Source organism: Ursus americanus, chromosome 8, assembly GCF_024610735.1.
Source record: "Ursus americanus isolate L20-20 chromosome 8, mUrsAme1.1.p, whole genome shotgun sequence".
Classification (NCBI taxonomy): Eukaryota; Metazoa; Chordata; class Mammalia; order Carnivora; family Ursidae; genus Ursus; species Ursus americanus.
Window position 1 is genome coordinate 81,977,396 of NC_142134.1, and position 22,104 is coordinate 81,999,499.

Below are 22,104 nucleotides of genomic sequence, written 5' to 3' on the forward strand. Positions count from 1 at the left end.
TAAGAGAAGCAACTGCGAGTAGCCCAAAGGGCCTGCTGGCTCCAGAGAGATGTCAGACAGGCAAACTCAGACATAAGCACCTGCCATAGGATGGCAGTAAGTACTCCACGAAGAAAATCAAGTCAGCAAGGGTACAGAGCAGAGCTACAAGGAGGACGTCATTTTAACAAGGGTGAGGTGAAGCTGAGGCCCAAAAGCTAAGGCCAAACAGAAACACACAGAGCTGTGTGCAGATCTGGGAGAGGAGCACTGCAAGCAGAGGCAACAAGTGCAGACGTGCACATGCCGGAGGTGCAAGACGAAGGCCGGGGGGGCACTGCCAGAGCAAGGGGGCAGGTGGGGGTTGCTCACCTGGGCTGCGGGCCAGGGAAAGAGACCGAAGCTTTCTCGGAGGGGCAGGTATGAGCCAGCTGACATCTTAAAAAGAAACTTTACTGTGTCAAAAATGAACTCTGGCAGAGGTCAGGCTGCTGCAGGCAGGAGCCATGGAGGAACAGAGCAGTCAGGCTCAGGAGTGCTGAAGGCAGAGCCACAGGACCTGAGGATGTGGTGAGGACAGGTCCGACTGCCCGGGCAGTGGGCAGCCCAACAACAGGGCTGTCAGACACAGCCAAACAGGCTGGAGCCCCGGCAAGAACCAAGGGTCCGCTTTCGATGTTGCACATACGAAGTTTGTGCTGAACAACCAAGCAATGTGGTGGGGCTGTTCTGCACCAGTGAGACACTCGGGGAACAAGCTCCAGTGGGATATGTGATTTGGAGTCACCAGTGTGGTATGTAAAGCCATGAAGCTAGACCAGATGATCCATGGAGAGAGGGTAGACAACATCCTGAACCGAAGTCAAAACTTTACAACGCTTGACCAACATGCTCAAGGATGAAGCTAGTCTTCTCAAGGGTGGCAACCTCTACTCCCCACACCTTCTTCAGACGAAGCGAGTTACAGATTACTACAAGATATGCACGTGTGCATTATACAACACCTGACTAAAATTCAAATTAACCAAATACTCGTGCCTCGCCACACGGTCACTCTCCTAACTACCTGTGATTAAACGGAAGGTACAAATATAAACTCCACTGATTCCTTCACAAGCATTTGCAGCTGCACTGAAGTATAACCAGGTACAATAAGCTGAAGATACCTGAAGAACACAATGTGAGTAGTCCTGACATAGATACACACACCTGTGAAACCACAGTAATCAAGATAATGAACACTACCATTACCCCCCAAGTCTCCTTGTGCCCCTCTGTACCCCACCTCCTCCTCACTCCGCTCCCCTCCTACCCCTATGCACAGGTGACCACTGGACTGAGTCCTGCGTCTGTCCATTACTACGCAACTTTTAGAATTGTATGTAAGTTGGGGCACCTGAGTGGCCCAGCTGGTTAAGCGTCTGCCTTTGGCTCAGGTCATGATCCCAGGGTCCTGGGATCAAGCCCCATGTCCATCTCCCTGCTCAGCGGGGTGTATGCTTCTCCCTCTCCCCCTGTTCATGTTCTCTCTCTCTCTCCCAAATAAAATCTTAAAAAAAAAAAAAAAAAGCATTGTATGTAACTTACATTTTGGGATATGGTTCAGTTTATTAAATTTACCATCTAATTCTTTATTTTTCTAGTGACCCATTTGTTTTTGTTCATTTTCCTCTTTTTCCACTTTTTAAAAATTGAGTATTTTCTATGATGCTATTTTATCTCTTTTGTTGGACTGTGAACTATATACTTTTCCATTCGGAGTGGTTGCTTTAGTGTCACAGTGTACACTTTTTAAAATTTTTAACATATATTATTTGTTTCGGGGGTACAGGTCTGTGATTCATCAGTCTTACACAACACACAGTGCTCATGATAACACCCCGCCCGCAATGTCCATCACCCAGCCACCCCATACATTCCCCCACCCCCCTCCTCTCCAGCAACCCTCAGTTCATTTCCTGAGATTGAGCCTCTTTTTAAAAATATTTTTATTTATCTATCTGATAGAGAGAGAGAGACAGAACAAGCATGGGGAGCAGCTGAGGGAGAGGGAGAAGCAGGCCACCCACTGAGCAGAGAGCCCAACGTGGGGCTCAATCCCAGGACCCTGGGATCATGACCTGAGCCGAAGGCAGACGCTTAACCAACTGAGCCACCCAGGTGCCCTGAAAGATTAAGAGTCTCTTATGGTTTGTCTCCCTCTCTGGTTTCATCTTGCTTCATTTTTTCCTCTCTTCCCCTATGATCCTCTGCCTTGTTTCTTAAATTCCACATATCAGTGAGATCATATGATAATTGTCTTTCTCTGACTGACTTATTTCACTTAGTTCCATCCACTTGAAATAAGTTCGACTTATTTTCACTTGTCACTGCAAATAGCAAGATTTCGTTTTTTTGATGGCTGTGTAATATTCCAGTGTGTGTGTGTGTGTGTGTGTGTGTGTGTGTGTGTGTACACACACACACACACACACCGTATTTTCTTTATCCATTCATCTGTCGATGGACATCTGGGCTCTTTCCATAGTTTCGCTATTGTGGACATTGCTGCTATAAAATTGGGGTGCAGGTGCCTCTTCCAATCATTACATTTGTATCTTTGGGGTAAATACCTAGTAGTGCAATTGCTGGGTCATAGGGTAGCTCTATTTTTAACATTTTGAGGAACCTCCATTCTGTTTTCCAGAGTGGCTGCACCAGCTTGCATTCCCACCAGCAGTGTAAGAGGGTTCCTCTTTCTCCACATCTTTACCAGCATCTGTCGGTTCCCGACTTGTTAATTTTAGCCATTCTGACTGGTGTGAGGTGGTATCTCATTGCAGTTTTGATTTGTATTTCCCTGATGCCGAGTGATGTGGAGCATTTTTTCATGTTTGTTGGCCACTTGGATGTCTTCTTTGGAGAAATGTCTGTTCATGTCTTCTGCCCATTTTTGATTGGATTATTTGTTCTTTGGGTTTGATAAGTTTGATAAGTTCTTTACAGATCTTGGATACTAGCCCTTTAACTGGTAAGACATGTGCAAATATCTTCTCCCATTCTGTAGGGTGTCTTTTGGTTTTGTTGACTTTTTCCTTTGCTGTGCAAAAGCTTTTTATCTTGATGAATTCCCAATATCCATTTTTGCCCTTGCTTCTCTTGCCTTTAGTGATGTGTCTAGGAAGAAGCTGCTGTGGCCGAGGTCGAAGAGGTTGCTGCCTGTGTTCTCCTGTCTCACATTTAGGTCTTTCATCCATTTGAGTCTATTTTTATGTATGGTGTAAGGAAGTGGTCCAGTTTCATTCTTCTGCATGTGGCTGTCCAATTTTCCCAACACTATTTGTTGAAGAGACCATCTTTTTTCCATTGGATATTCTCTCCTGCTTTGTCGAAGATTATGTGATCATAGAGTTGAGTCCATTTCTGGGTTCCCTATTCTGTTCCATTGATCTATGTGTCTGTTTTTGTGGCAGTACCATGCTGTCACAGTGTACATTTTAACCTACCACAATCAGCCATCAAATAAGGCTTTAGGATTGCACACACAAGAGCCCTACACTCCTTCTCCTGGCATTCTTGGTGTTCTTGTCAGACATGCTACTTCTATATATAAGCCCTATAATGCACTGTTGGTTTTGCTTTTTTTTCTTAAGAAAAAAATTTTTTTAAGATTTTATTTTTACATAACCTCACCCCCAACGTGGGGCCTGAACTCATGACCAATATCGAGAGTCTCGTGCTCTATGGACTGAGCCAACAAGGCGTCCCATTGTTTTTCCTTTAAATAGACGATTGTATTTTAAAGTAATATAAAAAGTATTTTCCCCATACAGTTACAATCTCCAGTGTCTGTCCTTTCTCTACGTAGACCCAGATTGCCATCTGGTGTCATTGCTCCTCTGCTCTGAGCTTCCTTTACCGTATCCTGTGATGAAGATCCACTGGCCATGAATTCTTTCAGCTTTTTACATCTGAAAAATTTTTATCTCATCTTCACTTCTGAAAGATATTTTTGCTGGTTTAGAATTCTAGGTAATACTTCCCTTTCTGTACTTTAAAGCTGTTCTTTCTCCATCTTCTCGCTTCCATTGTTTCTGATGAGAAGTCTGCTGCCTTTGTCGTTGTTCAATATGTAATGCATCTTTTTTTCTGACTATATTTTTCTTTTAACCATTGTTTTCAGTGATACAATGATGATGTGTTGTGGTGTATTTTCTTCATCTTTCTTGTGCTTGAGGCTTACTGAGCTTGGATTTGTGGGTTTATCGTTTTCAACAAATTGCACATTTTCCAGCCATTAATCCTTCAAATATCTTCCCATATTTCCCATGCCCATTCTCTCTTTCAGGGACTCCAATGACACATACACATGCAGTGGGCCATGTGATTAAAGCTGTTTCAAGGCTCACTGACACAGTTCTTTTTGGATACCTTCTATTGCTATATTCTCAAGTTCATTAATCTTTTCTCCTACGGTGTTTCATCTGTTACTAAGCCTCATGTGATGTATTCTTCATCTCAGACAATGTAGTTTGCAACTCCAGAAGTTCATTTGGGTTTTTTTACATTCTGTGATTCTTCTTAACACGTTCATGCTTTCCCCTATTTTCTTGAATATGCAGCATATAGCAATAACAACTGTATTAATGTCTACCTACTAATTCTACTGTATGTGTCATTTCTGAATCTGTTTCTATTTATTTATTTTGAACCTCATCATGGACGTATTTGCTTGCTTCTCTCTCTGCATGCCTGGTGATTTTTGACTAGATAGTAAACACAGTGAATTTTACTGTATCAGGTAATGGGTGTTGTTTTACTCCTTCAAATATTTCTGAGCTTTGTTGTGGGCCATAGTGAACTTATTTAGGAAGAGTTTGGTCCTTTCAAGGCTTGCCTGTAAGATTTGGGAGATGGGATCTGAACACCTTTTTTTTTCTTTTTTTTTTTTAAGATCTAATCGGCTTTATTAAGTGATTCATGAATCAGGCAGCATCCTGTTTGGCAAGTAGAGAGATGCTCCCAGGATCAGAGCACCTTTAATCCTTCCCACTACTGAGGCAATACCCTTGTAAGTGCACTGTGCGTTACAAGATTTTCCCACTCTGGCTGGTGGGAACACAAACTGTTTGGGGCCCTGAATGTGCTCCAAAGATTGTTCCACTACTTACTTCCTGGGTTCCTTCCTTGATACACAGAGTTTCCACATATGCATGTGCTCATGAATACCCAGCTGAATATTCAAGGAGAACCCTGCGTGGCTCTCCAGAACTCTTTTTTGCTTTGCAGCCCTCTCTCGTCTGGTACTCTGCCCTGCAAATTCACTTTGGCCTCCCCAAGTTCTCAGCTGGGTCTCCTCAACTCATGGAAACCACCAGGTTCTCTTTGGGCTACTCCCCCCTTTCTTCCTAAACCATGGCCTTGCAAATTCTCTCCAGACAGTAAGCTTGGCCAACCCTAAGCTTGTTTAATTTATTTTCTGTCTCTCAGGGGTCACTGTCCTGCACTGCCTGCTGTCCAGTGTTGGAACACTGTTGTTTAGTTTGTTCTTCATTTATTTGTTTAAGGCAGGAGGATAAATCCAGTCCAATTTCATTAATATTATTTTTTTAAAGATTTTATTTATTTGACAGAGATAGAGACAGCCAGCAAGAGAGGGAACACAAGCAGAGGGAGTGGGAGAGGAAGAAGCAGGCTCCCAGCAGAGGAGCCTGATGTGGGGCTCGATCCCAGAACGCCGGGATCACGCCCTGAGCCGAAGGCAGGCGCTCAACCGCTGTGCCACCCAGGCGCCCCGATTTCATTAATATTCTTAAAAAATAAATGTACCAGAATAAACAGTAAACAAGTGTCATCCCCCATATCCTACGCACACATAAAATATATTTATATAAAGTATTTATTTACTTACTTACATAAGATGCTATGTTGTAACCCAGAAATCTTTCCACAAGAGAATATACTTATTCCTAAATTGGAAATATTGCTGAAAACACTTGAGAATGCCACCAACAATTGAGTTCTACACCTATAATGTAAGCTATTTTACCCTTTCTGAGTAAACTGGTTTTCCACTCTGGTATAAGCTGTCGTTTGTGGCCAATGTGTATGTGTAATAAAAGATACCAAATTCATTTTCTTCCTAGGCTTATCTCCAGTTCTAAAAGTAATTTCCGAAAAAGAAACTGCAAATTCAACATGAAAAACTCAGACTTACTATTTGAAGACTTTACAGGTAAACTTATTAGAGACACAAAGAAAACATGGCATCTTAGAGCATAAAAACACTAAAGGTGGTCAGGTGATAGTGGCACATCTGTCATACAGCTCACAGAAGGCTAAAGCCAGGATTCTCATGTACACAAAACACAAAACAAATGTGCCTGTTTTTGCCCCATTAAACATCTCCTGCCTCGGACACTACACAACTGTCTCTTCCTGAATGGTCCCCAGCCCACAGGTCTGTCTGCTTTCCACATATATCCTACCTCCTGTCGAGATGATCTTTCATACCACACATGTGAGCAGAATATTCCTCTGCTCTGAACCCTTCAATAGCTCCCCTGACTAAAAGGATTGAGCATGACTTACAAGGCCCTTGTCACATAGTCGCTTCATGATGACCCAGTTGAGACTCCTCACAATTCCAAACTCCTGTCCCATTCTTAGTACATGCCACTCCCACCCTGAAACACCAATCTCCCCTCCTTTACTAGGCAACTGTTAGGCATCCTTTCAAACCCCACTGTGGGGGCGCCTGGGTGGCTCAGTTGTTGGGCGTCTGCCTTCGGCTCAGGGCGTGATCCCGGAGTCCTGGGATGGAGCCCCACATCAGGCTCCTCTGCTGGGAGCCTGCTTCTTCCTCTCCCACTCCCCCTGCTTGTGTTCCCTCTCGCACTGGCTGTCTCTATATCTGTCAAATAAATAAAATAAAATCTTAAAAAAAAAAAAACCCACTGTGCTATCATTCTTTTTCTGTGAATTTTGCTCTCCTCCAACCTGATCTCTACCCCTCAACCAATACAGCCCCACAAATTACTCCAAATCCTGTACACCCTCCGTACTTCACACAGACCACCTTCAGCTTTCACATGTCCATCTTCTCATTAGACACTCAACAATTTTTAAGTCTCACAAAGCACCCAGCATACGCTAGACATCCAACAAATGTTCAGTGAAGGAAATGAAATGACTAGTTCAAATCAGCAATTCACATTGTGTTCCCCAAATCAATCACGAATTTCCTTCCTTATTTTTACACACGATCTTTTATCAGCTACCTGTGCTGAAGTCCAGGGATGACTGTATGTGTGGTCACTAAAATATCTACAATCTTTTCTGCTTCCTTCCTGAACCCAGCTTTCCCAAAGCACATGCAAGTTCTTTAAGCAAGTGGTACTGTTTGGGAAATAATTACTAACATTAATATGTACACTCTCTTCCAAATAGTTACCAAAAAACTGGTAACAGAATCATGAGTTATGTGTAAAATTACCTTAAGTATTTAATATTTTCTAACATATAATTTATATAATCGCAGAGTAAATATTTAGCAATTTATAAATTTCAAAGGTGTTTCCTAAAAACTCAATAAATATTAATTATATATGATCCCATATTATTACATTATATTAGCATCCTTTTATAGCTAATGTGGAATTGAGTTTTCTTTAGGATTTACTTTCAGTTTACATATTTAAAAAAGAGAAAGCCTAAAAAACCCGCAACTATTTTTTTAAAAAAAGATATACTTATTTATTTATTTGAGAGAGAGAGAGAGAGAGAGAGCACACATGTGTGAGCAGGGGGAGAGGGAGAGAGAGAATCTCCAGCAGACTCCCGGCTGAGCATGGAGCCTGACAAGAGGCTTGATCTCACAACTCCGAGATCACAACCTGAGCTGGAATCAAGCCAGAGTTGGGACGCTTAACTGACTGAGCCAGCCATGCCAGGAGCCCCAACCGTTTTTTCTTATAACTGCAAGTTAACCTCCTGAATTGGCCTACCTATGAACGACTGACCAGTGGTTCTACGTAAGTAAATGGGGTGGCTCTGTGCATTAAGGAACGCACAGTGGTACTGGCTATCTGCCAGAGCCATAGTTACATAAAATGGTTTTAAGTATGTATCTGTTATTAATACGGTTTCTCTATACAGATGAAGTCATGCTCCATGTCTCGTCAACAATGTAATTATTGTTGGTTTTGATCCTACTTATCTGGAAGAAAATACATGTCTCAGCCAGCCTCAGAACCAGCCAGGATGCCAGGGCCAGTTCAGCACCACTGCTCTGTCATCTGGCAGCACAGCAATTCACACATTCAAATATTTACAAAATACTTCAGGTCTCTGCATTTAAGCTCCATACGGCAAAAGAGAAAAATAACTTGAATTTATTAATAGCAGCAAATCACACAGTTGAAAAATAAGACTTATAGCTCTGAAAGTATGTATTTCTTACGTTCCTCTTCACCAATCTTTAAAATAAAAATAATCTACTATGTTCAAATAACAAGTTGATATCAAAATACTACCAACTTCTCTGGCTACAGTTTGTATCCCCTTTAAAATCTGAAAGTCCCAGTAACCAGTCATTTTGTATCGGGTGTTAATGGTCTTTACAGCAAAACCCAGAAATTTTCTTCCAGAGGGGAAGAAAAAAACACATAAATAGAACAGAAGCTGGGAAAGGCTCTGAATCTGAAACCCTAAGTGGGATAGGCAACATTTGAAAATTGAGTGACCTGAGGTTATTCCAAAAGTAGCCAGCCACTCACACACTTGGCAAGCCCGTCGTCAATATGGCCTTGCTAACCCAGGCAGCCAGGCCAAGGCCAGCCCCCGCCATCCACCCCACTCCTATCACCATCACCACCATTCACGGGGCTACAGGGAGGCACCTGGCCCTAGGATAGCCAAACCAGAGATTAGCCAGTGACCTAAAATAATAACCACAGAAAGTACTTGCTTTTTACAGAATCCTCAACTTCCCATAATACAGACTTTGATAACATTGAGTCGGGTCTCCAGGATTATTACTAAAATTTTTATGATCCAAGAAATTCACAAGGCAGGGAGATGAGTCAGAATAAAAAGGCACAGAAACTTTCATCAAAGGGCTAAGAGTTTGAAAGAACAGGGAGGGGTGCCTGCTGGCAGGAGCTGGAGAGGAAAAGGAGCAGAGGTGCGAAGATCAAGCTGAGGAGAAGCAGAGTGGACACTTACAAGTGAAGGACGTGTGCAGGTGGGTGGCAGCAGGAGGCGGGACACACCGAATATGTATGCGTCAACAGGGCACCCTGGCCAGATGTGCGGGTGCCTGTCAAAGCTCTGTCTCTGTGGGTCTCACAACAAGGGGAAGAACAGAGGCCTCTTGCTAAAACTTTGCAAACATTTAAAGACGATGACAACACTCAGTGCTGCAGAACGAAAGAAGACGGGTAGACCCACATCCTGCTGATGGTGGCACGGAGGCCTAACGGTGTGTTTGAAAACCCACTGGCAGCATGTTTCCACGGGCTCCACGCCATCTGCCTGAAGCTGTGCTCTTTGGCATGCTTACCCATCACTCCTCGCCTAGGCGAAACCTCTGCTCAGGCACCAGGCCCCGCCATCGGCTTGAGGACTTTGTTCTATGGATTCTCCCCTCCATTCTTCGGATCATCAATCTTTCCTTCTTCCCTGCATCATTTCCATGAGGATACAAGCACACTGTTACTACCAGGCTGAAGAAACAAAGCACCCTCTTCAGGATCACGCTTCCACCTCTCCCTACTAACAGCCTCTTTTCCTTCCTTTTCAACTCCTTCAGAGCTGTCCACCCTAGCTCTTTCTAAGAGAAATAAAACACGAGCCACAAATGTGAGCTATGTGGTCAGTTAAAAAACAAAAACAAAAAAACAAAAAACAGAAACAACACTGATCAAAACAAAATACCACATCACAAGCATCAGAATGGCCAAAATTCAGGACACACTGGCGAGGGTGTGGAACAACAGGAACTCTCATTCACAGCTCGCAGGAAGGCAGAATGGTGCAGCCACTTTGGAAGATAGTTTGGCAGTTTCTTACAAAACTAAACATACTCTTACCATATGATCCAGCAATCGTGCTCCTTGGTATTTACCCAGAGGAGCTGAAATCTTTGATCCACACAAAAATTTGCATATGAATGTTTACAGCACCTTTACTCAAAATTTCCAAAACTTGGAACCAACCAAGATGTCCTTCAGAAGGTGAATGGATAAACTATGATCTATCCAGACAGTGGAATATTATTCAGTACTAAAAAGAAACAAGCTATCAAGTCAAGAAAAGACATGGAGTAATATGCACATACTAAGGGAAAGAAGCCAATCTGAAAAGGCTGCACACTGTATGATTCCATCTACAGGACATTCTAGAAAAGGTGAAGCCACAGAGACACCAAAAGATCAGTTGTTACCAGGGTTTGGGGGAGGGAGGGATGGAAAGATGGAACACAGAGGATTTTGAGGGCAGTGAAACTACTCTACGTGATACCCTCAATAATGGATACGTGTCATTTTACATTTGTACAATACCAAGTGTGACTCCCATTGGAAACTATGGACTCTGGTGATGATGATCTGTCAATGTAGGTTTATCAACTATAACAAATGTCCCACTCTGGTGGGGGATGCTGACAGGGTGGGAGCACGTGCATCTGTGAAGACAGGGGAGCGGAACATGGGAACTCCCTGTACTTACTGATCAATATTTCTGTGAACCTAAAACTGCTCCAAAAAATTCTGTAACTATGTATGATGAAAGATACTAGACTTATTGCAGTGATCATTTTGCAATATATACAAATATTAAATCATTCATTAGATTGTACACCTGAAACTAATATAATGTTATATGTCATCATACCTCAGTAAAAAAAATATATTTTTTAAAGAGGAAAGTCAAATGCAATTTTAGATAGCTTTAAGCTAATCCCCAAACCAACAAAAGACAGAGCTGCCCATCCACATCGTCCAAATGTGGCCACTGTGCACTTGAAATACGGCAAGTCCAAACTGAGATCATAAAATACCCAATATTAAAGACCATAAAATGCCCAATCATAAAATACGTACCAGACTTCAAAGACTAGGTATGAAAAAAGGAATGTAAATATTTCAGTAAAAATATTTATACTGATTCCATGCTGACATAATATTGTGGCAGTGCTAAGTAAAAGACACTAGGTAAGGGGCGCCTGGGTGGCGCAGTCGTTAAGCGTCTGCCTTCGGTTCAGGGCGTGATCCCGGCGTTATGGGATCGAGCCCCACATCAGGCTCCTCCGCTGGGAGCCTGCTTCTTCCTCTCCCACTCCCCTTGCTTGTGTTCCCTCTCTCGCTGGCTGTCTCTCTCTGTCAAACAAATAAATAAAATCTTTGGGAAAAAAAAAAAAAGACACTAGGTAAAACTGATTATATGTATTTCTTTTTACTTTTATAACACGGTTACTGAAAATTTTACAATTACATGTGTGGCTTACATTCCCCTTCTGTTGAGCAGTACTGGGCTGGAGAGTCACTACTTCTCCCTTTTCCCATCTTCTATGAGTGCTAATAAAGAATAAGACATCTAACCCTGGGCAGTAGAAGGAAATGAACCCACAAGGAATAATTACAAATAGGAAAAAGAACAGCTAGAAAATCAGAATTTGACTACAGCTGACAAGAACTCTACGTACTTGGGGCACCTGGGTGCCTCAGTCATTAAGCGTCTGCCTTCGGCTCGGGTCATGACCCCAGGGTCCTGGGATCGAGCCCCACATCGGGCTCCCTGCTCAGCGGGAAGCCTGCTTCTCCCTCTCCCCCTCCCCCTGCTTGTGTTCCCTCTCTCACCTCCTCTCTCTCTGTCAAATAAATAAAATCTTAAAAAAAAAACAAAAAAACTCTACGTATTAATGTGTAATTGTTTTAGACCCCAAAGTCTTCTAACACAGAAATTTAAAACTACTGTAATGTATAAAGTTTTTTTAAAATACCAACTTAGACAAAATATCTGCAGTACAGAGGCAATACACTAACTTCCTAAATATGTAGAGCAGCCCCTAATCATCCCAATAGCCCTCTACTGTTTGTGCATCACCATCCTCACTTCACTGAAGAGAAAATTAAGGTGCTGAGTTTAAGGAACTTGTCCATGCTAGTAAGTATCAGAGCAAGAATTCAAACCTAGGTAAGGCAGGGGCACCTGGGCAGCTCAGCCAGTTCAGCACTCAACTCTTGATTTTGGCTCAGGTCATGATCCCAGATGAAGCCCCACACTGGGCTCCTTGCTCAGCAGGGAGCTTGCTTCTCCCTCAGCCCGCCACTACCCCTGCTTGTGCTCTCTCTCTTTCTCTCTCACTCTCCCTCCCTCTGACAAAAATAAAATCTTAAAAAAAAAAAAAAATTGGTGTCTTTATGATCTCTGTTGAAGGAAAACATCTTTAAGTAATATATCAAAAGCACTAAAGCATAAAGAATGAATAGCTCTATTTTTTTTTTAAGATTGTATTTATTTATTTGTCAGAGAGACAGCACAAGAAGGGGGAGCAGCAGGCAGAAGGAAAGGGAGAAGCAGACTCTCCGCAGAGCGGAGAGCCTGACATGGGGCTCAATCCCAGGATCCTGGGATCATGACCCAAGCAGAAGGCAGACGCCCAACCTACTGAGCCACCCAGGGGTCCCTACTTAAAATTAAAAATTCTATTCAAAGATCAAACTTTCCCTTTTATGAATAGGTCTGTTATCCAGATGGCTCAGTTGGTGGAGCATGCAACTCTTGATCCTGGGGTTGTAAGTTTGAGCCCCAAGTTGGTACTAGAGATCATTTAAAAATAAAATCTTAAGGGGGCGCCTGGGTAGCGCAGTCGTTAAGCGTCTGCCTTAGGCTCAGGGCGTGATCCCAGCATTCTGGGATCGAGTCCCACATCAGGCTCTTCCGCTGGGAGCCTGCTTCTTCCTCTCCCACTCCCTCTGCTTGTGTTCCCTTTCTCGCTGGCTGTCTCTCTCTGTCAAATAAATAAATAAATAAATAAAATCTTTAAAAAAAAAAAAAATAAAATAAAATCTTAAAAAAAAAATAAAAAGCTAAAATTGTAAGACTTTAATATGAAAACAAAGAAAAAAAATATTCCCAACCTTGGAGACAGAAATGATTTCTACTTAAAGTAGATAGGGGGCGCCTGGGTGGCTCAGTTGGTTAAGCCTCTGCCTTCCGCTCAGGTCATGATCCCAGAGTCCTGGGATCAAGACCCATGTTGGGCTCTCTGCTCAGCAGAAGCCTTCTTCTCTCTTTCCCTTTTTTAAATCTTGGGGCGCCTCGGTGGCACAGCGGTTAAGCATCTGCCTTCGGCTCAGGGCGTGATCCCGGCGTTATGGGATCGAGCCCCACATCAGGCTCCTCTGCTATGAGCCTGCTTCTTCCTCTCCCACTCCCCCTGCTTGTGTTCCCTCTCTCGCTGGCTGTCTCTATCTCTGTCAAATAAATAAATAAAATCTTTAAAAAGAAAATTAAAAAAAAATAAAGTAGACAGACGATTTCAACCTTGGGGTAGACAGAGATTTCTTACGACCCTAAAAAGCACTAATGATAAAAGAAAGAATTGAAAAAACGGACCTCATCAAATTTAGTAAAACTTCTGTTCCTCAAGACATGGTTGCTTCTGACTTCTGCCCCAGGATGGAAAGAGCTGGGGCGGTGGGAGGGGAACAATGCTCCCATACTTACAATGAAAACCAACTAATTTCAAGTCCATTACTTTTTTTGAACCTATCAGGCAACTGAGGTCACAAAGCAAACTGGCCCAAAAACTAAATGCCTGCAATGAAAGAGCATACACTCACCTGAGACAGATGCAATCAGACACTGGCAAGATGAGTCTGTTGAGAACAGATGACATATTGTGAAGACTGACTGAAAGCTGTCAGGACAATTCCTGGGATCACAGAAATTGGGGAAGTCTGCACCCCTTTGCAACCTCTCTATGAAACCCAGTGGAGGATCACTGAAAGGATCTGAAAGAGCTCTAAAAACTATTGACAGTGGTACAGAACTGGGCAGGAGAACAGCAGCCATGTGGGAGGGGCAAGAAACTCTACCCAGGTCCTTCCCCTCCATCTCCACTAAGGAACAGAAGCCTTAATCTATACAGGGAAGGGCTCTGGTGAACACTCGACAACTCCTGGAGAAGGGGCAGGATTACACAATGAGCCCACAACTTCAGCCAAGGAAGGGACAGGAGAACTGAGCAGGCCATACCCCAAGACTCAGGGTTGCCATACATGTCCAAATAAAAAAAGCTTCAAATAAAAGTTAATTGAAGATTAGTACTAGGAGGGACAGGAGAGGAATAACGGTGTGCAAATACACATTCTGTGAAGCAACACAAATGGGGAAGACTTAAAACTTAGAATTACAGGGATGCCTGGGTGGCTCAGTCGGTTAAGCGTCTGCCTTCGGCTCAGGTCTTGATCCCAGGCTCCTGGGACAGAGTCCAGCATCATCCCTGCTGAGCAGGGAGCCTGCTTCTCCCTCTCCCTCTGTAGCTCCCCCTGCTTGTGCTCTGTCAAATAAATAAATAAAATCTTAAAAACAAAACAAAACTTAGAATTAGAGTTGTAGGGGCACCTGGGTGGCTCAGTCAGTTAAGTGTCTGCCTTCGGCTCAGGTCATGATCTGGGGACCCTGGGATCGTACCCCAGGTCAGCCTCTCTGTTCAGCAGGGGGTCTGCTTCTCCCTCTCCCTCTATGTGCTCACTTCCTCTTTCTTTTACTCTCATTCTCTCAAATAAATAAAATCTTAAGGAAAAAAAAAAGAACTACAGAGTTCTAGTAAACCACCCTCACACTAGACATAAGCCACCGCTACAGAAATTTGAAGGCTGTGGTATACTGACAATAACCATGGCAACAACAAATCCTAAACCCAGGCCAACTCTTAACAAGAATAATGTAAACTACAGCACTAAAGGCCTAGCAGAAAGAAAACTGTGTCCTTTTCCAGGTATAAAAGTGATATACTTCAGTTTCTACCGTCCTATACAATGTGTGTGGCTTTGAAAAATAATTATAATTTTGTATAACCATACAAAAGGCAAAAACAAACTACACTCCGAAGAGACAAGAGCAACCATCAAACCAAGACTCAGATATGAAGCAGATGTTGGAGCTAACAGGGAATTTAAATAGTTAAAGACTATTAACAGAAAAGGTGGACAACAGATCAGAGGGGTAATTTCTGCAAAGAAATGAACACTACAGAATCAGTGAACCTGAAGATAGGTCAAGTCACCCGAAGTAAAACACAAATAAGAAAAGGAGGTGGGGAACAAACAAGAAGCATGAAACAGTATGAAACATTCTTACTACATGTAATTGTAATCCTACAAAGAGGTGAACAGAGCAGAAGAAATAATGATTGAGAACTTTCCAAAATTAACGAGACACCAAACCACAGATCCAAGCAGCACAGATAACATCAATTAGGGTAAAAAACGAAAACAAAACAAATCTGCCTCATGACATCACTTCCAACCGCTAAAAAAAAAGAGAGAGAGAGAATCTTGAAGGCAGCCAGAGATAAAAGAGACATTACATACAGAAGAACAAAAACAAGAATTACAGCAGACTTCTTGTGAAAAAACAAACCAAACAAACAAACAAACAAACAAACAAAAAACCCATGAAAACCAGAAGACAGTGATTTTTTTAAGTACTGAAAGGGAAAAACAACCACCACCACCTGTTAAGTCAAAATTCTATACCCACCAAAGATATCTTTCTAAAAATAGTGGAGAAAAACTTTCTCAGAAATAAATACTGAAGGAATTCATTGCCAGGAGACTTAACTTACAAGAAATGTTAAAGAAGGTATTTTAGGCAGTAAGAATTTGAATAAGATGAAAACTTGGCTCTACAAAAAGAAATAAAGAGCCCTAAAATTGTAATACAAGTAGAATAAAATCAGTCTTTTCCCTTTTTTAAAGAATTGCACTAAAAGATCACTTTCAAAAGCATAAATAGCAATGTACTGTGTATTTACAGCATATGTAAAAGCAAAATAAATAACATCAATAGCACGAAGAAGAATTGGGAATTTACTGTGTAAGGCACTTATGCAGGCATACCTTAGAGAGACTATGGGTTCAGCTCCAGACCACTGCCAATAAAGCCAGTCAAATGAATTTTTTGGTTTTCCAGTATACTATACAGTAGCATATTAAGTGTGCAACAGCATTATGTCTAAAAAAGTTATGTACATATCTTAATTTAAAAACACTTCATTTTTGGGACGCCTGGGCAGCTCCATCTTTAAGAGTCTGCCTTCAGCTCAGGTCATGATCCCAGGATTCTGGGATCAAGCCCCCGCAACGGGCTCCCTGCTCATCAGGAAGCTTGGTTCTCCCTCTCCCACTCCTTGTGTTCCCTCTCTCGCTGTCTCTCTCTGTCAAATAAATAAAAATCTTAAAAAAAACTTCATTTTTAAATTACCATAAATATTATAAAATACTACATCTATTAAAAAATGCTAACCATCATCAGAGCTTTCAGCAAGCTGTAATCCTTTTGCTGGTGGAGGGTCTTACCTCGATGGTGACGGCTGCTGACTGATCACAGGGGGGCTGCTGAAGGTTGGGGTGTCTGTGGCAGTTTCTTCAAACAAGAGAATAAATTTGCTGCACTGATCGACTCTTCCTTTCCCAAATGATTTCTCTGTAGCATGTGATGTTGCCTGATAGCATTTTACCCACAGTAGAACTTCTCTCAAAATTGGAGTCGGTTCTCTCAAACCCCGCCAGCTTATCAACTACGGTTATGCAATATTCTAAATCCTTGTCGTATTTCAACAATCTTCATCACAGCATCGTCACCAGTAGACTCCATCTCAAGAAACCACCTTCTTCGCTCCTCCACAGAAGCACCTCCTCATCCGTTCAAGTGTTATCCTGAGATGGCAGCAGCTCGCTCACCTCTCCAGGCTCCACTTCCAGTTCTCTGGCTGTGTCCGCCACATCTGCAGTGACTTCCTCCGCTGAGCCTTGAACCCCTCAACGTCCTCCATGAGGGCTGGAACCCACTTCTTCCAAACTCCTGTTAGTCTTGATATTGAACCATGGGAACATTTTCTTAATGGCGTCTGGAATGGTGAATCCTTCCCAAAAGATTCTCGACTTACCCAGCTCGAGCAGAGGAATCACCATCTACGGCATCTGCAGCCTTGTGAAGTGTGTCTCTTAAATAATAAGACTTCAAAGTCAAAATCACTCCTTGCTCCGTGGGCTGCAGAATGGACGCTGTGTCGGCAGGCATGAAAACCACACTGATCTCGCCATACGTCATCAGAGCTCTTGGCTGACCAGGTACAAAGTCAACCAGCGGTAATCTTTCCAAAGGAATCTTTTTCTTCTGAGCAGCAGGTCTCAACAGTGGGCTGCAGATCTCTGGTAAACTGTGCTGTAAACAGAGATGCTGTCGTCCAGGCCGTGTGGTCCGTTTGTAGAGCACGGGCAGAGGAGAGGTAGCGTAATTCTTAAGGGCCTGAGAATTTTCAGAATAGTAAATGAGCACTGGCTTCAACTTAAAGTCACCGGCTGCATTAGCCCCTAACAGGGGAGTCAGCCTGTCCCTTGAGCCTCTGAAGCCAGGCGCTGACGTCTCCTGTCTAACTAGGACAGTCCTAGATGGCATCTTCTCCCCAGATACGGCTGCTGCGTCTACACGGAGCATCTGCTGTTTGGGAGCCGCCTTCACGAGCGATCCCAGCTGGATCTTCTGCAGCACCTGCTACAGCTTCTCCATCAGCACGTGCTGCCGCACCCGGCACCTCTGTGTCTCCTTAAACCTCACGAACCCACCTCTGCTAGCTGCAGGCTTTTCTTCTGCAGCTTCCTCACCTCCCTCAGCCTTCGTGGATTGAAGAGAGTCGGGGCCTTGCTCTGGATTAGGCTTTGGCTTTAAGGGAACACTGGGGCTGGTTTGGTCTCCTACCCAGACCACCACCATTTTCTCCCTATCAGCAATCAGGCCGTTTTGCTTTCTTATCATTCATGCGTTCGCTGGAGTACGAGTAGCGCTCTTAACTTTCTTCGAGAACTTTTCCTTGGCGTTTGCGACGTGGCCTTTTGGCACAAGAGGCCTACCTTTTGGCGCATCTCGGCTTTAGACATGCCTTCCTCACTAAGCTTTATCATTTCTAGCGTTTGATTTCAAGTGAGATATGTGTGACTCTTCCTTTCACTTGAGCACTTAGAGGCCATTACAATCGGCCTAATTTCCATATTGCTGCATCTCAGAGGACAGGGAGGCTGGAGGGGGAAGAGGGAGGTGGACTGATAGTCCACAGAGCAGTCACAACATACACAACATTTATCAATCAAGTTCACCGTCTTAAAACAAAAGTTCACTGTCCTAATGGGCACAGTTTGTGGCACGCCAGAACAATTACAACTGTAACATGAAAGATCAATGATCACACATCACCGTAACAAATATAATAATGAAAAAGTTTGAAATATTGAGAATCACCCAGCTGTGACACAGAGACACAAAGGTAGCAAATGCTGTTGGAAAAATTGCACCCATAAAAAACCTTGCTCAACACAGGTTGCCAAAAACCCTCACTTTGTAAGAAGCGCAGTATCTGCGAAGCACAATAAAACGAAGTACGCCTGAACTACACTGTGAAGTGGTACAGTGTCATCTGAAGGTAAACTTTGGATGAATTTAAAATGTACCCTGTAAGGGAAGAGGAAGATGTGAGGCACTATGGCAAGAGAAAGTGACAAGTGCCCTTAGTTTTTATGCAGTGGGGAGCACACAGCCATTATCCCACTGGCGGCCCACGACCACTCTTCCCACAGAGATGTCACCCGCTGGCCCGTGGGGCCTTCAGGCCACCTACCACTGGATTCTTGATAAAGTGAAGCTCTTGCTGGCAGAGAAATTGAGGCCGCTGTACAACCACCTGGCAGGTCCCAAACAGTCTTTTTCTGGGCTCCAATTATGAAATGGGGGATGGTGTGCGCTGGACTGGCTAACACGGCCAGACCTGCAGAGAAACTCAGCACAGCTCAATCTGCTATTCTGATGGCTAAAGGGTTTATGTGGCCAGGATGCTCACTCATAAGTGTTCCAAAAAGCTGGAGTCTATTTGCTATTCATTTCTTTGTGGGGGCAGCAGGAGGTTTTCAGTTCTTTTACGTTTGGAGATATAACCAAGAACTAAAAGCTAAAGCAAACAAATAAGAGTTCCTGACCACCGGAACAATCTAGATGTGGACATAACCACTGGGAGTAATCTGATTTATTATTTGGCTACTGACAAGGTGATATTCACTGTGCTACTGTTTGGAAGGCACCAAAAAAAAAAAAAAAATCAAACTGTAAATTGGGGGCTAATACTTGATTCAACAGAAAAATAAAGCAAACTTTTTTTTTTTTTTAAAGATTTTATTTATTATTTATGTGACAGAGAGACAGCCAGTGAGAGAGGGAACACAGCAGGGGGAGTGGGAGAGGAAGAAGCAGGCTCCCAGCAGAGGAGCCTGACGTGGGACTCGATCCTGCAACGCCAGGATCACGCCCTGAGCCGAAGGCAGACACTTAACGACTGCGCTACCCAGGCGCCCAATAAAGCCAACTTTTAATAACCAACAAACATATAAAATATACACTGTAAAGCCAAGGCTGGACCCAGCAAGGCTGGCGACATGGAGCCGCTGTACCAGCAAATGCACAAGCAGGTCCGTAATACCTAGTCTCACAAGGGAGGACTTGAGATGGCAAATAGTCTCTGCACTTAGTAGAAGACAAAATCCAAGCAAACATAGATCAGATATTTAGCCATCTAGAACATCTGGAGATTTTGTCCAGCAAGGAGCCCTCTAACAAAAGACAGAACGCCAAACTTCATTTTGACCACTGAAAGTATCATGTCCAGCACATGTAGACCGCTTGGAAACTTCCAGCATTGGTGATACACAAGGGAGCAGGAGCGATGGCAAGAGGAGCTTCCGTATCACACTTCCACCACTAACGACTCAGATACCGCCATCCTAACAGATGACTCACAGCAGTTCAACTCTTCCCTCCAGAAAATTCACCACGGCAGAGATGACCTCACTGGAGTCCGGCGCAGTATTCTGGAAGGACTGAGGGCCTAGAGACTGACCTTGAAGGAGGCTCAGAAGAAGATTCCTGACACTGCCAACATGCTGAACTTGTTACAGCATGAGGGGAGAAGCAGGCTTTCCAGAACAAGTACTTGAGAATTGGTGGGATGCTGCTCACCTGTTTGGTCATGTTCCTCAGAGTACAGTACCTGACATGAGCCAGCCAAGCCCACCAGCTGGACAACGTTCCCACTGTGTAAGAGTCTGTGTGAGTGTGTGAGAGAGAGAGGGGAACTCAGAGGCTGCCTTCTGAAATGTATGCCCATCTGAACTGTGAAGACCCCCTCGGGAGTAATCGTGATCTGCAATCCAGTGGGAGTTTCAAATCTGCTCTGTTTTCTGTGACACCTTGGTGGGGAAGCTAGTGCCACCAAGAAGCATGGTACTTAGGAAATGAAAGAAGTTCCTGTTCTCTCAAAATAAGTAAATAGAAATTTTTAAAAAATATACACTAAAAACCCAAAGGCAAAAGTATAAAAATATTTTAAGAGGTATGAATACTAAATCCATAGAAGAGAGAAAATGGAATCATAATACATGCTAAATTAAACCAAGAGGCAGAAAAAGAGGGAAAAGAAAACAAGAAATAAATGATCAACAGAAAATAGCTAGCAAGATGGAAGATTTTAATCAAATCCTATTAATAACCATTAATGGCTGCCTGGGGCCAGAGGAGAGAGGAAGAACTGAGTCTTAACTGGGGTGGCGGACATTTGTCAATCCTCCTAGACCTGTGCGTTTAAAATGGGTGCATCCTACTGTGTGTAAATTATACCTCAATAAAGTTTATTTTTCCAAGTAAAGAATGAAAAGTTAGGGGCGCCTGGGTGGCACAGTGGTTGGGCGTCTGCCTTCGGCTCAGGGCGTGATCCTGGCATTATGGGATCGAGCCCCACATCAGGCTCCTCCGCTATGAGCCTGCTTCTTCCTCTCCCACTCCCCCTGCTTGTGTTCCTTCTCTCGCTGGCTGTCTCTATCTCTGTCAAATAAATAAATGAAAATCTTAAAAAAAAAAAAAAAAGAATGAAAAGTTAAAGAAAAAACAAACTACTGAAGTAATTAAGAACGCCCGCTCCGGGCCAGAATGCCCAGCCTCACTCACTGGTGCGTTAACACGGGCATTACTCATCCTTCCCTCACCTCAGTGCTCTCATCCCAGAATACCTGCCTCATCGGCCTGCCCGGAGGAGGCAGTAAGTGCTTCAAGCTTCAGGCTGGCACAGAGTTAGCGGCCATCCAGTGCTGGCCAGCACTATGATTCATAAAGGATGACCATGTTTGCACACAGGATCACATATGGTGGCTCCTTGAGGGCGAGGTCACTCTCTCTGCTCTATTCAAATGAATGTCATCTGACTGAAGACTCACAAAGACTGAATTTTTTAAAATCACTGTGGACCAGAAAGCTCAAAAAGCATTCCACCTATGCACTATATTCTTATCATCTCAAGATATATTTTTTAAATTACTCACTCTGTTTTTCGGGTTAAGATACATTTTATTTTTTAAAGTATCTGCTCTATGTTTTTAGAATTGTTAACTAAAACTAAATCAGAAGAGACTAAGTGATCATGGGCTGAAAGCTCTGGAAGTGTCCCCTCGGAGTAGCTGGCTCTTCTAGATGCTTCTAGCAAAGGGGCTATGGGGTTCCCAGAACCAAACACCTACTCAGATCCATGCTTGGAAACTCTGGGCCAGATCTGCCGAAGATCAACTGCAGTGATGCAAAAGAAACTGCCAAGTAATCACCCCGTTAAAGGTGTCTGTTCTCACCTGATGGTCTGTGGTGAGTGCAAATAAAGGTTAAATGCAAATAAAACATAGTATCAGAAACAAACTGACAAGGGCACCTGGGTGGCTCAGTTGGTTAAGCGTCTGCCTTTGGCTCAGGTCATGATCTCGGGGTCCTGGGATCAAGCCCCATGTCAGGCTCCCTGCTCAGCGGGGAATCTGCTTCACCCTGTCCCTCTGC

At 43.4% G+C, this 22,104-nt stretch overlaps 1 protein-coding gene and 2 pseudogenes across 4 annotated transcripts in view; 2 read left to right on the top strand and 1 right to left on the bottom strand.

Moving 5' to 3' along the window:
• The window catches only part of FAM193A (family with sequence similarity 193 member A), a 178,103-nt gene that overhangs the window by 124,192 nt on the left and 31,807 nt on the right, over nucleotides 1-22,104 (bottom strand). Inside the window, exon 1 of one of the 4 annotated variants that reach the window (XM_087864341.1) lies at nucleotides 9,521-12,796. The exons of the other annotated variants lie outside the window; for them this stretch is intronic. The gene's annotated coding sequence lies outside the window, so the exon portion shown is untranslated. Of the gene's footprint in view, nucleotides 1-9,520; nucleotides 12,797-22,104 lie in introns of those variants that run through there. 4 annotated transcript variants of the gene reach the window in all.
• Nucleotides 18,824-19,232, top strand: LOC123777856 (mitochondrial pyruvate carrier 2 pseudogene; annotated as a pseudogene).
• Nucleotides 19,671-20,290, top strand: LOC123777855 (Golgi SNAP receptor complex member 2 pseudogene; annotated as a pseudogene).